The sequence below is a fragment of the Phocoena phocoena genome, chromosome X, assembly GCF_963924675.1.
Source record: "Phocoena phocoena chromosome X, mPhoPho1.1, whole genome shotgun sequence".
NCBI classification, from domain to species: Eukaryota; Metazoa; Chordata; class Mammalia; order Artiodactyla; family Phocoenidae; genus Phocoena; species Phocoena phocoena.
The window spans coordinates 72,614,702-72,629,138 of record NC_089240.1 but is presented as its reverse complement, the minus strand read 5'-3'; the positions used below and the strand labels follow the sequence as shown (position 1 = coordinate 72,629,138).

At 39.7% G+C, this 14,437-nt stretch overlaps 1 protein-coding gene across 1 annotated transcript in view; it reads left to right on the top strand.

Moving 5' to 3' along the window:
• Window positions 1-14,437, top strand: part of CHM (CHM Rab escort protein) — a 211,080-nt gene that overhangs the window by 21,984 nt on the left and 174,659 nt on the right. The gene's annotated exons all lie outside the window — the stretch shown is intronic.

Here is a 14,437-nt window from a genome sequence, read left to right as displayed (position 1 = left end):
AATGTCCACCTCCTCAATTTGGGATGATTTGTTGTCTAAACAAGGGAAGGAATGAAAGAAAGGAAGGAAGGAAGCAAGAAAGAAGATAAAGTAAAATAAAATAGTTATTAAAATTAAAATTAATTATTAAGAAAGAAAAAAAAAACGGATGGATAGAGCCCTAGAACAAATGGTGGAAGCAAAGCTATACCGACAAAATCTCACACAGAAGCATAAACACTCACAAAAAGAGGAAAAGGGGAAAAAGTCATAAATCTTGCTCTCAAAGTCCACCTCCTCAGTTTAGGATGATTCGTTGTCTATTCAGGTATTCCACAGATGCAGGGTACATCAAGTTGATTGTGGAGCTTTACTCCGCTGTTTCTGAGGTTGCTGGGAGAGATTTCCCTTTCTCTTCTTTGTTCTCACAGCTCACAGGGGCTCAGCTTTGGATTTGGCCCTGCCTCTGCATGTAGGTCGCCGGAGGGCGTCTGTTTTTCACTCAGAAAGGACGGCTTTAAAGGAGCTGCTGATTCGGGGGCTGTGGCTCACTCAGGCCCAGGGGAGGGAGGGGCACGGAGTGCGGGGCTAGCCTGCGGTGGCAGAGGCCGGCGTGACGTTGCACCAGCCTGAGGCCCGCCGTCCGTTCTCCCGGGGAAGTTGTCCCTGGATCCCGGGAACCTGGCAGTGGCGGGCTGCACAGGCTCCCCAGAAGGGAGGTGTGGATAGTGACATGTGCTCATACACAGACTTCTTGGCGGCGGTAGCAGCAGGCTTAGCGTCTCCTGCCAGTCTCTGGAGTCTGTGCCTTTAGCTGCGGCTCGCGCCCATCTCTGGAGCTCCATTAAGCAGTGCTCTTAATCCCCTCCTCGCGCACCAGCAAACAAAGAGGGAAGAAAAAGTCTCTTGCCTCTTTGGCAGCTTCAGACCTTTTCCTGGACTCCCTCCTGGCTAGCCGTGGTGCACTAACCCCTTCAGGCTGTGTTCAAGCCGCCATCCCCAGTCCTCTCCCTGCGCTCCGACTGAAGCCCGAGCCTCAGCTCCCAGCCCCGCCCGCCCCAGCCGGTGAGCAGACAAGCCTCTTGGGCTGGTGCGTGCCGGTCGGCACAGTTACTCTGTGTGGGAATCTCCCCGCTTTGCCCTCCGCACCCCTGTTGCTGCACTCTCCTCCGCGGCTCCGAAGCTCCCCACCCCGCCACCACCTGCAGTCTCCGCCTGCGAAGGGGCTTCCTAGTGTGTGGAAACCTTTCCTCCTTCACAGCTCCCTCCCACTGGTGCAGGTCCCGTCCCTATTCTTTTGTCTCTGTTTTTTCTTTTTCTCTTTTGCCCTACCCAGGTATGTGGGGAGTTTCTTGCCTTTTGGGAGGTCTGAGGTCTTCTGGCAGCCTTCAGTAGGTGTTCTGTAGGAGTTGTTCCACGTGTAGATGTAATTCTGGTGTATCTGTGGGGAGGAAGGTGATCTCCGTGTCTTACTCTTCCGCCATCTTCCCCTGTGTCTTAAGTATTTTTAATATGCATTTTAAAGTGTAAAATCACTGACAAGTGATTCATAAACCTTTTACATTGATTTTGTTTTATCCCTCTTGTTACGGCATTTAAGAAAGTCTTTATGCAATAAAATTGTAATTTTCATTAGATAAAATTTTATCCTTTGTTTTATTTTAATAAACTCAGTGTAATCATTGTTCAGCTTTTTAATAAGCAGGATAAAATAATTATCCTCAATGTTTTCTCAATCATACTGTAGCCAGTTTTCTCTTAGATACATAATGAGACTACATTTAAAACTTAATTTGAAGTGTTTTACCTTAAGGAATGTTATATAATAACAAATTCATAGGCCCTTTCAAATTTAGTTTATAAGGCTCATAAGGGTTTTTTTGTCTACTTTTAAAAAAATGGATTTCATTATAGAATTTCATATACGGAAGGAAGGTTATTTGTTGTGTGATTTTGTAACATTCTTGGAATGAGCACAGTCTGTCTCATCATCTATTTTAGTCTCATAGCTTTATAAATAATACAGTAAAGGTCATTTCTCTTCTGTGGCACGTAAGTAAAATATGTTCTGAACAAGAAACTTTATTTTCCTCATTACAAGTTAAATATTGTTAAAGAAACCTTATTTTCCTCATCACAAGTTAAATGTTATTTGTTATTAAGTTTGAAGAGAGCTCAACTCGGATATCCTTTGCTGTGAAAATATCATTTCGGTCACTTAAATTGATACAACAGAAATATTAGTATTAAGAAAATTAAGTAAAAATTAATTGTAGTGGAATCTGCTTATTTTATTTCCTGGCATGAATAGGTCTTTGGCAAATATTTACATTACTTAATAAAACTTACATTAAGAGATTTGAGTTGATATAGTTTTCTTGGTTTAGATAAAAAACAAAATACTAAATCTCTGCTTTCCAAGGGATCATTTTATTTGGTAGACCCAGCCTTTCATTAGCTCTGTAAATTTGGTATTAAATTTTATTCTTTAAACTTTTTATTATGGCCAGTTTCAAACATAAAAAAAGTAGAATAAAATAACTCCCCATGTACCAATCTCCCAGTTTCAACAGTTATCAATTTATGGCCTCTTTTCCTCTATACCCTCCCCCTTCTCATTTCACGATCCAGTCCTGGATTATTTTAATGCAGATCCCATATATTATATCATTCCGTCTGTAAATATTTCAATAAATATGTAAAGGACAAGGGCTCTCCTTTTTAAACATAACTACAGTAGCTTTATGCCCTTGTTTGCATTTTCAGTTCTTCCTAAGGCATTTATCCATTGTATTTCTTTGCTCTAGTACTCCTTTAGCTTAGTTTTTATTTCTGAAATGATTTTTCTTTCATTTCCTCTTGAGTCATTTCATTCTTTTTTCAAATATATCTATTATCTAATCACCACACTTTTTAAGTTTTTCTAATTCTGATTTATGTTGTTCTTTCAGAGCGTCTATTATTTTCTTAATTTCTTTTAGCTTATAGTACCATAGTTAGGTTATAGTTTTCATCTAATTTGCAAGCATGTCTTTCTGGGATGCTTTCATTGTCTGTTAGGCTGTTATTTCACTTCTATTCTCTCTATGTATATATATTTTTTTACTGTACGTTGAATGGGATTCAACAAAGATCCTTTTGTTTTGCTCATTTTTAAGTGAAAAAAGTTTTCCTTGTGTTTTTAATAGGGAGTGTGGATCAGGATAGCTTTTCTAACTTAACTGCTCTAGAGCTCTCCTGTATTTTCACTAAATAATCCAAAAAATAGCCTGAGGGGGCTTCCCTGGTGGCGCAGTGGTTGAGAGTCTGCCTGCCGATGTAGGGAACGTGGGTTTGTGCCCCGGTCTAGGAAGATCCCACATGCCGCGGAGCCGCTGGGCCCGTGAGCCATGGCCGCTGAGCCTGCGCATTTGGAGCCTAAAAAAAAAAATAGCCTGAGATCTGAGATCTGATAGCTGTGTCACACTCCCCCAGTTTTGTATGGACCTTCTCTACCCTTTGCACCTATTTTCCCTGTTCTGCTGAATTTGGATTTTATTCCTAAGAGTTACTCCTCTGTGCAGGGATTTATCTAGAAGGACAGTTTTTCATTTTCCTAAGTTCCTAGGGCCCAACTCCATTCCCACTCCCTCACCACTCTAGCACTCCCAGGGGTTCCTTTGCACTCATCCACAGGTTGGAGCCTGTGAAGTCCCCTCCCACTTTCTGCTGATATTTTCACAGTGACCTTGCAAGCTTCCAGTGAGTGCCTGATAGCAGTTTTGGGGTTCTCTGTCTCAGCACTGTCACAAATTTCTCTATCTTCCCTTCATTTCCTCTTGCACAGTCTCTGATATCACGTTGGTCTTACAGCTATTGAAGGTTTGTAATGACCCACTTGTATTTTGGAGTTCATCACGATATTTTGTCATCTAGCTTTGTTGTAGATGATGTCCCTGGGAGTTTGGTTTCGATATCCTGGTTGCACTGTCTGTTTTTATGGGGGTCTCAGGGGGAGATTCAGCAACTTTGCTGCTAATGCCATCTTATCCTGTTTTTATTTTTATGTTCAAGTCATTTGCACAAGAACAGAGTCCAAGTTGTTGATCTATCACTAACATTCACCTTTGAGAACTTGCAGCAAACCTTATGAGTCACTTATTTCAAGCTCTACATTTTATCTATAAGGATATTTATAAGGAAGCTGAATTCCAGAGAGGTTAAGTAACTTCAGCTATTTAGTATAAAGCTGAAAACAAGAATCCAATTTTCCTAGTATTGAAACAGTGTTCTTATTAGACATTCCTAAAAGTTCACACTATATTGAATTTTTAAAAATTAACATAAATTTTGTGAGTTAATATTTTAATGAATAGTATATTTATCCAAAGTTCTAAAATTTACACAGATATATATTTTTAACACCTGTATTGGGGCATAAGTGCTTTACAATGGTGTGTTAGTTTCTGCTTTATACCAAAGTGAATCAGTTATACATATACATATGTTCCCATATCTCTTCCCTCTTGCGTCTCCCTCCCGCCCACCCTCAGTATCCCACCCCTCCAGGCGGTCACAAAGCACCGAGCCGATATCCCTGTGCCATACAGCTGCTTCCCACTAGCTATCTACCTTACGTTTGTTAGTGTATAGATGTCCATGCCTCTCTCTCGCCCTGTCACAGCTCACCCTTCCCCCTCCCCATATCCTCAAGTCCGTTCTCCAGTAGGTCTGTGTCTTTATTCCTGTCTTACCCCTAGGTTCATCATGACATTTTTTTTTCTTAAATTCCATATATATGGGTTAGTATACGGTATTTGTCTTTCTCTTTCTGACTTACTTCACTCTGTATGACAGACTCTAGGTCTATCCACCTCATTACAAATAGCTCAATTTCGTTTCTTTTTATGGCTGAGTAATATTCCATTGTATATATGTGCCACATCTTCTTTATCCATTCATCCGATGATGGGCACTTAGGTTGTTTCCATCTCTGGGCTATTGTAACTAGAGCTGCAATGAACATTTTGGTACATGACTCTATTTGAATTATGGTTTTATCAGGGTATATGCCCAGTAGTGGGATTGCTGGGTCATATGGTAGTTATATTTGTAGTTTTTTAAGGAACCTCCATACTGTTCTCCATAGTGGCTGACCAATTCACATTCCCACCAGCAGTGCAAGAGTGTTCCCTTTTCTCCACACCCTCTCCAGCATTTGTTTCTAGATTTTTTGATGATGGCCATTCTGACTTGTGTGAGATGATATCTCATTGTAGTTTTGATTTGCATTTCTCTAATGATTAATGATGTTGAGCATTCTTTCATGTGTTTGTTGGCAGTCTGTATATCTTCTTTGGAGAAATGTCTATTTAGGTCTTCTGCCCATTTTTGGATTGGGTTGTTTGTTTTTTTGTTATTGAGCTGCATGAGCTGCTTGTAAATTTTGGAGATTAATCCTTTGTCAGTTGCTTCATTTGCAAATATTTTCTCCCATTCTGAGGGTTGTCTTTTGGTCTTGTTTATGGTTTCTTTGGCTGTGCAAAAGCTTTGAAGTTTCATTAGGTCCCATTTGTTTATTTTTGTTTTTATTTCCATTTCTCTAGGAGGTGCATCAAAAAGGATCTTGCTGTGATTTATGTCATAGAGAGTTCTGCCTATGTTTTCCTCTAAGAGTTTGATAGTTTCTGGCCTTACATTTAGGTCTTTAATCCATTTTGAGCTTATTTTGGTGTATGGTGTTAGGGAGTGATCTAATCTCATACTTCTACGTGTACCTTTCCAGTTTTTCCAGCACCACTTATTGAAGAGGCTGTCCTTTCTCCACTGTAAATTCCTGCCTCCTTTATCAAAGATAAGGTTTCCGTATGTGCATGGGTTTATCTCTGGGCTTTCTATCCTGTTCCATTGATCTATCTTTCTGTTTTTGTGCCAGTACCATACTGTCTTGATTACTATAGCTTTGTAGTATAGTCTGAAGTCAGGGAGCCTGATTCCACCAGCTCCGTTTTTCATTCTGAAGATTGCTTTGGCTATTCGGGGTCTTTTGTGTTTCCATACAAATTGTGAAAATTTTTGTTCTAGTTCTGTGAAAAATGCCAGGGGTAGTTTGAAAGGGATTGCATTGAATCTGTAGATTGCTTTGGGTAGTAGAGTCATTTTCACAATGTTGATTCTTCCAATCCAAGAACTTGGTATATCTCTCCATCTATTTGTATCATCTTTAATTTCTTTCGTAGTGTCTTATAATTTTCTGCATACAGGTCTTTTGTCTCCTTAGGTAGGTTTATTCCTAGATATTTTATTCTTTTTGTTGCAATGGTAAATGGGAGTGTTCTCTTGATTTCACTTTCAGATTTTTCATCTTTAGTGTGTAGGAATGCCAGAGATTTCTGTGCATTAATTTTGTATCCTGATACTTTAACAGCTTCATTGATTAGCTCTAGTAGTTTTCTTGTAGCCTCTTTACGATTCTCTGTGTGTAGTATCATGTCATCTGCAAACAGTGACAGCTTTACTTCTTCTTTTCCGATTTGGATTCCTTTTATTTCCTTTTCTTCTCTGATTGCTGTGGCTAAAACTTCCAAAACTATGTTAAATAAGAGTGGTGAGAGTGGGCAACCTTGTCTTGTTCCTGATCTTAGTGGAAATGCTTTCAGTTTTTCAACATTGAGGACGATGTTGGCTGTGGGCTTGTGATATATGGCCTTTATTATGGTGAGGAAAGTTCCCTCTATGCCGACTTTCTGCAGGGTTTTTATCATAAATGGGTGTTGAATTTTGTCAAAAGCTTTGTCTGCATCTATTGAGATGATCATATGGTTTTTCTCCTTCAATCTGTTAATATGGTTTATCACATTGATTGATTTGCGTATATTGAAGAATCCTTGCATTCCTGGAATCAACTCCACTTGCTCATGGAGTTTGATCCTTTTAATGTGCTGTTGGATTCTGTTTGCTAGTATTTTGTTGAGGATTTTTGCATCTATGTTCATCAGTGATATTGGCCTGTAGTTTTCTTTCTTTGTGACATGCTTGTCTGGTTTTGGTATCAAGGTGATGGTGGCCTTGGAGAAGGAATTTGGGAGTGTTCCTCCCTCTGCTATATTTTGGGAGGGTTTTAGAAGCATAGGTGTTAGCTCTTCTCTAAATGTTTGATAGAATTCACGTATGAAGCCATCTTGGTCCTGGGCTTTTGTTTGTTGGAAGATTTTTAATCACAGTTTCAATTTCAGTGCTTGTGATTGGTCTGTTCATATTTTCGATTTCTTCCTGATTCAGTCTTGGCAGGTTGTGCATTTCTAAGAATTTGTCCATTTCTTCCAGATTGTCCATTTTATTGGCATAGAGTTGCTTGTAGTAATCTCTCATGATCTTTTGTATTTCTGCAGTGTCAGTTGTTACTTCTTTTTCATTTCTAATTCTATTGATGAGTCTTCTCCCTTTTATTCTTGATGAGTCTGGCTAATGGTTTATCAATTTTGTTTATCTTCTCAAAGAACCAGCTTTTAGTTTCATTGATCTTTTCTATTGTTTCCTTCATTTCTTTTTCATTTATTTCTGATCTGATTTTTATGATTTCTTTCCTTCTGCTAACGTTGGGTTTTTTTGTTCTTCTTTCTCTGATTGCTTGAGGTGGAAGTTTAGGTTGTTTATTCGAGATGTTTCCTGCTTCTTAAGGTGGGCTTGTATTGCTATAAACTTCCCTCTTAGAAATGATTTTGCTGCATCCCATTGGTTTTGGGTCATTGTGTCTCCGTTGTCATTTTTTTCTAGGTATTTTTTTGATTTCCTCTTTGATTTCTTCAGTGATCACTTCGTTATTAAGTAGTGTATTGTTTAGCCTCCATGTGCTTGTATTTTTTACAGAGCTTTTCCAGTAATTGATATCTAGTCTCATGGCTTTTTGGTTGGAAAAGATACTTGATACAATTTCAATTGTCTTAAATTTACCAAGGCTTGATTTGTGACCCAAGATATTATCTATCCTGGAGAATGTTCCGTGAGCACTTGAGAAAAATGTGTTTTCTCTTGTTTTTGGATGGAGTGTCCTATAAATATCAATTGAGTCCATCTTGTTTAATGTATCATTTAAAGCTTGTGTTTCCTTATTTATTTTCATTTTGGATCATCTGTCCATTGGTGAAAATGGGGTGTTAAAGTCCCCTACTATGAATGTGTTACTGTCGATTTCCCCTTTTCTGGCTGTTAGTATTTGCCTTATGTATTGAGGTGCTCCTATATTGGGTGCATAAATATTTACAATTGTTATATCTTCTTCTTGGATGGATCCCTTGATCATTATGTAGTGTCCTTCTTTGTCTCTTGTAAAAGTCTTTATTTTAAAGTCAATTTTGCTTGATATGAGAATTGCTACTCCAGCTTTCTTTTAGTTTCCATTTGCATGGAATATCTTTTTCCATCCCCTTGCTTTCAGTGTTTATGTGTCTCTAGGTCTGAAATGGGTCTCTTGTAGACAGCATATATTTGGGTCTTGTTTTTGTATCCATTCAGCCAATCTGTGTCTTTTGGTGGGAGCATTTAGTCCATTTACCTTTAAGGTGATTATCGATATGTATGTTCCTATTCCCATTTTCTAAATTGTTTTGGGTTCGTTATTATAGGTCTTTTCCTTCTCTTGTGTTTCTTGTCTAGAGAAGTTCCTTTAGCATTTGTTGTAAACTGGTTTGGTGGTGCTGAACTCTCTCAGCTTTTGCTTGTCTGTAAAGGTTTTAATTTCTCCATCAAATCTGAATGAGATCGTTGCTGGGTAGAGTAATCTTGGTTGCAGGTTTTTCTCCTTCATCACTTTCAGTATGTCCTGCCACTCCCTTCTGGCTTGCAGAGTTTCTGCTGAGAGATCAGCTGTTAACCTTCTGGGGATTACCTTGTGTGTTATTTGTTGCTTTTCCCTTGCTGCTTTTAATATGCTTTCTTTGTATTTAATTTTTGACAGTTTGATTAATATGTGTCTTGGCGTATTTCTCCTTGGATTTATTCTGTATGGGACTCTCTGTACTTCCTGGACTTGATTAACTCTTTCCTTTCCTATATTAGGGAAGTTTTCAACTATAATCCCTTCAAATATGTTCTCAGTCCCTTTGTTTTTCTCTTCTTCTTCTGGAACCCCTAGAATTCAAATGTTGGTGCGTTTAATGTTGTCCCAGAGGTCTCTGAGACTGTCCTCAGTTCTTTTCATTCTTTTTTCTTCATTCTGCTCTGCAGTAGTTATTTCCACTCTTATCTTCCAGGTCACTTATCCGTTCGTCAGCCTTAGTTATTCTGCTTTTGATCCCATCTAGAGTATTTTTAATTTCATGTATTGTGTTGTTCATTGTTGGTTGTTTCATCTTTAGTTCTTCTAGGTCCTTGTTAAATGTTTCTTGCATTTTGTGCATTCTATTTCTAAGATTTTGGATCATCTTTACTGTCATTATTCTGAATTCTTTTTCAGGTAGACTGCCTATTTCCTCTTCATTTGTTAGGTCTGGTGCATTTTTATCTTGCTCCTTCATGTGCTGTGTGTTTTTCTGTCTTCTCATTTTGCTTATCTTACTGTGTTTGGGGTCTCCTCTTTGCAGGCTGCAGGTTCATAGTTCCCGTTGTTTTTGATGCCTGTCTGCAGTGGCTAAGGTTGGTTCAGTGGGTTGTGTAGGCTTCCTGGTGGAGGGGACTAGTGCCTGTGTTGTGGTGGATGAGGCTGGATCTTGTCTCTCTAGTGGTTAGGTCCACGTCTGGTGGTGTGTTTTGGGGTGTCTGTGGATTTATTATGTTTTTCGGCAGCCTCTCTGCTAATGGGTGGGGTTGTGTTCCTGTTTTGCTAGTTGTTTGGCATAGGTTATCCTGCACTGTGGCTTGCTGGTCATTGAGTGAAGCTGGGTGCTGGTGTTAAGATGGAGGTCTCTGGGAGATTTTTGCCATTTGATATTATGTGGAGGTGGGTGGTCTCTTGTTGACCAGTGTCCTGAAGTTGGCTCTCCCACCTCAGAGGCAGAGCCCTGACTCCTGGCTGGAGCACCAAGAGCCTTTCATCTACACAGCTCAGAATAAAAGGTAGAAAAAGTAGAGAGAATTAGTAGAAGTAGGAAGAAAGAAAGAAAGAAAGGAGGGAGGGAAGGAAGGAAGGAAGGAAGAAAGAAAGAATGAAAGAAAGAAAGAAAGAGAAAGAAAAGGCCAGCAGGAGACAAAGGAGGGAGGGAAGGAGGGAGGGAGGAAGGAGGGAGGGAACGGAGGAAAAAAGAGAGAAAGAAAGAAGATACAGTAAAATAAACTAAAGTATAATAAAGTTATTGAATTAAAAAATAATTATTTAGAAAAAAAATGGGACGGATAGAACCTTAGGACAAATGGTGGAAGCAAAGATATACAGACAAAATCTTACAAAGAAGCATACACATACACCTTCACAAAAAGAGGTAAAGGGGAAAAAACCATAAATCTTGCTCTCAAAGTCCACGTTCTCAATTTGGTATGATTCGTTGTCTAAAAGAGGGAAGGAAGGAAGGAAGGAATAAAGAACGAACGTAAAGTATAATAAAGTTATTAAAATTAAAATTATTAGGAAAAAAATATTTAAAAAAATGGATGGATAGAACCCTTGGACAGATGGTGGAAGCAAAGCTATACAGACAAGATCTCACACAGAAGCATACACATACACATTCACAAAAAGAGCAAAAGGGGAAAAATTCATAGATCTTGCTCTCGAAGTCCACCTCCTCAATTTGGGATGATTCGTTGTCTATTCATGTATTCCACAGATGCAGGGTACATCAAGTTGATTGTGGAGCTATAATCCGCTGTTCCTGAGGCTACTGGGAGAGATTTCCCTTTCTCTTCTTTGTTCTCACAGCTCACAGGGGCTCAGCTTTGGATTTGGCCCTGCCTCTGCGTGTAGGCCGCTGGAGGGCGTCTGTTTTTTGCGCAGACAGGACGAGGTAAAAGGAGCAGCTGATTCGGGGGCTCTGGCGCACTCAGGCCGGGGGAGGGGAGGGAGGGGCACGGCATGTGGGGTGGGCCTGCGGCGGCAGAGGCCGGCGTGACGTTGCACCAGCCTGAGGCCCACCGTGCGTTCTCCCGGGGAAGTTGTCCCTGGATCCCGGGAACCTGGCAGTGGCAGGCTGCACAGGCTCCCCGGAAGAGGGGTGTGGATAGTGACCTGTGCTCGCACACAGGCCCCTTGTTGGCGGCAGCAGCAGCCTTAGCATCTCCCACCCGTCTCTGGAGTCTGTGCTTTTAGCCGCGGCTCGCACCCATCTCTGGGGTTCGTGCTTTTAGCCGCGGCTCGCGCCTGTCTCTGGAGTTCCTTTAAGCAGCGCCCTTGAACCCCTCGCCTCGCGCACCAGTAAGCAAAGAGGGAAGAAATAGTCTCTTGCCTCTTCGGCAGGTGCATACTTTTCCTTGGACTCCCTCCCTGCTAGCCGTGGTGCACTAACACCTTCAGGCTGTGTTCAAGCCGCCAACCCTAGTCCTCTCCCTGCGCTCCCACCAAAGCCCGAGCCTCAGGCTCGCTGCCCCACCTGCCCCGGCGGGTGAGCAGACAAGCCTCGCAGGCTGGTGAGTACTGGTCTGCACCGATCCTCTGTGCGGGAATCTCCCCGCTTTGCCCTCTGTACCCCTGCTGCTGGCTCTCCTCCGTGGCTACGAAGCTCCCCCCCCGTGGCTACGAAGCTCCCCCCTCTGCCTCCCGCAGTCTCCGCCCGCGAGGGGCTTCCTAGTGTGTGGAAACCTTTCCTCCTTCGCAGCTCCCTCCCACTGGTGCAGGTCGCATCCCTATTCTTTTGTCTCTGTTTTTTCTTTTTTTTCTTTTGCCCTACCCAGGTACGTGGGGAGCTTCTTGCCTTTTGGGAGGTCTGAGGTCTTCTGCCAGCCTTCAGTAGGTGTTCTGTAGGAGTTGTTCCACGTGTAGATGTATTTGTGGTGTATCTGTGGCGAGGAAGGTGATCTCCGCCTCTTACTCTTCCGCCATCTTCCCAGCACCCCCCACAAATGCTTTCTTTTTCTTCATTTCTTGTAGGAATTGAAAGACTACTCGGTAGGTGTCAGACTTCTCCGGAGGGATCGAATCAGTGCATGTCCCCGGCGTGGGCTGCCCCAGGGCCGCAGCTCTGCCCTTTTGGGTCTGTGCTTGGTCAGCTCGGCCGGCCCCCACCACACCTGCAAGCTGCAGCAGCTGCTCCCCTACATAGATATTATTAACAGTATTTTCTCCCATGAGGAAGAAGTCCATAGATATTAAATTTATTAGTATGTTTGATATTTCGTGTGGGTCAAACTGAATTACAATAATTGTCAATTTAAAAAGTCTTTTTATCTATACTTCTTGGAATTTCCCTAAGCTACTTCACTGGCAGTTATTTTTCTTTTTAAGGTAACCTCTAAAAAGTAAATATAAGATATAAACTTTTAACTTATAATTTAATAGGAATGAACAAAACTACTTAAACCTGCATTGAAATTTAATTTCTGTCTAATTTTGTGATGTCACTTTGAGCAGCTGTGACATGAGTTAAGTGGGTCGTTTTACCTTTGTGTTGCTCAATCTAGTCAGTTCTGTACCTAATGTTGTTTATGCTTTGTTTACAATGGTACAGAAGGTCTGTACATAGGGTTGTTTAAATAGTAAAGGATGTGGCTCTCTAAAAGCTTCTTATACTCACAAGTTTTTCCTTGCCAGTAATTCTACTTTATTCCTAAAAAAAAGAAGTTATTCTTTATAAAAAGTCACAGTAAATTTTCTAGTTGTATGTAATTTTCTTTCCATTCTGGTCTTCACTAGTTATAAATAACACATGAAATGAGTTTCAAGGTAGAAAGCAGGAATCCATTTTGAAATGTTCTATAAAATAAAGAGTGATTTATGGTTTCATATGATTTGGGCTGAAAGCACTCAGGCTTTGCCAGGTCATCAAAGTCCTGTCAGGGGAATCTATTATATATTGTTTGATATGCTGGGAGTGGTGTAAGTATTTAATGTTTATCTTATGTAAGTATAGTGTTAGGAAAAATCAATTCCAGATACTAATACAATTTTAAGAATAGATCATAGAGTGCTAACCTAAATATTGTAGTTGTAAGTGATGAGGTTCAACATTAAGGATTTGGACTAAAAGGGGATTTTGAAAAATGAATAAATAATGGTTTCATTCCTATAAAATATTTTAGATAAGATTCTTGAAAATGCTAATTTCATACCTTTTTGGGCTTGATTTTAGCTTAGCTTCGTTTGATAGTGAAACATCTTTATTTTATCTAGACAGGTTTTGGAAAATCATAGAGCTGGGACTATGTGTTTGTTATATGATCATATAACATTCTATAAGCTTCTAATATATTTTTTCTAGTTGCCAACTTTATAACAGAACCTCAACTGAGAAGGACGTAATGTAACAAACTTCAGTTTCCCCTGTTACAAGCAGTTATGAAATGCTAATATAATACCTAGTATTTACCTGTGTTTGATAAAAATGACTTGCCAGTAAAAGTTGATGATCTTGCATCAGATTTATACATTTTTCCTACAATCCTTTGGCAGAGTTCTTTGAAACAGCCTCACTAATGAATTTAATGATGTGAAATATTTAAATGATATTAAGTATTTGATGAACTTCTGTAGCATACATCTGGAAAAGCCCTATAGTGTACGTATAGAAAAGGCTATTGGACTTCTTTTCAAGAAACTATTTTAAGTTGTTAGATCTTTGAGGATAACTTAAGTCAATAGTAAACGAATGGTAGTTTTTTTCCCTTCAAATAGCTTAAGTATAACTTCAGGTAACTTCAGATTTGTTATTGAAGGGGTAGGAAGAGAAGGAAAGAGAACCAGTATTTATTGAATGTCAGCAACATGCTAGGAGACTGTGTAAGGTGTTTTATATCATTTTTTAACCTATTCCTCCGTATATCCCTATGAGATATATTATTAGCCCTATATTACAGTTGAAAACATTGTACTTGTATATTTGTACTCAGATTTTTTACAGTGTGTTTCCAGTGTAATGCTGTGTGACTTAACCCTGATTATTTGTTTCTAACTCATGTCTGGCTTTCCCTTGTGGGAGAGACTGTATAATTCATTGTAATAAGCCTATATATGTTCCATATAAATGCCTCACAAGGATGTTGTGTGAATTTGAGTAATGATTCAGAAGCTAAGTAGTTCACTTTTTATGGTGCTAAGTGTTAAAAAAAAGGCTTTATTTTGAAATTAGTCAAGGGTTTAAAAGCTATTAAAATTGAGCTTATAAATATTAATTTAAACAAAACAAGCAGTTAGTTGTTTTACTTATTTTGCTAAATTATAAGTAAGACCAAAAAGTTTAATTATGTTAACTTTTCCTAAATAAGAATTTAAAAAAATGAAACCTAAAGCTCCAGTTTTATGCAAACTCATCCTTCGTGCTGTGCCTAGAGTTATTTTTCTGAAACACTGATTAGATCTTGTTCTTATGGCTAAAATCTTAGACTCCCTGTTGCTTAC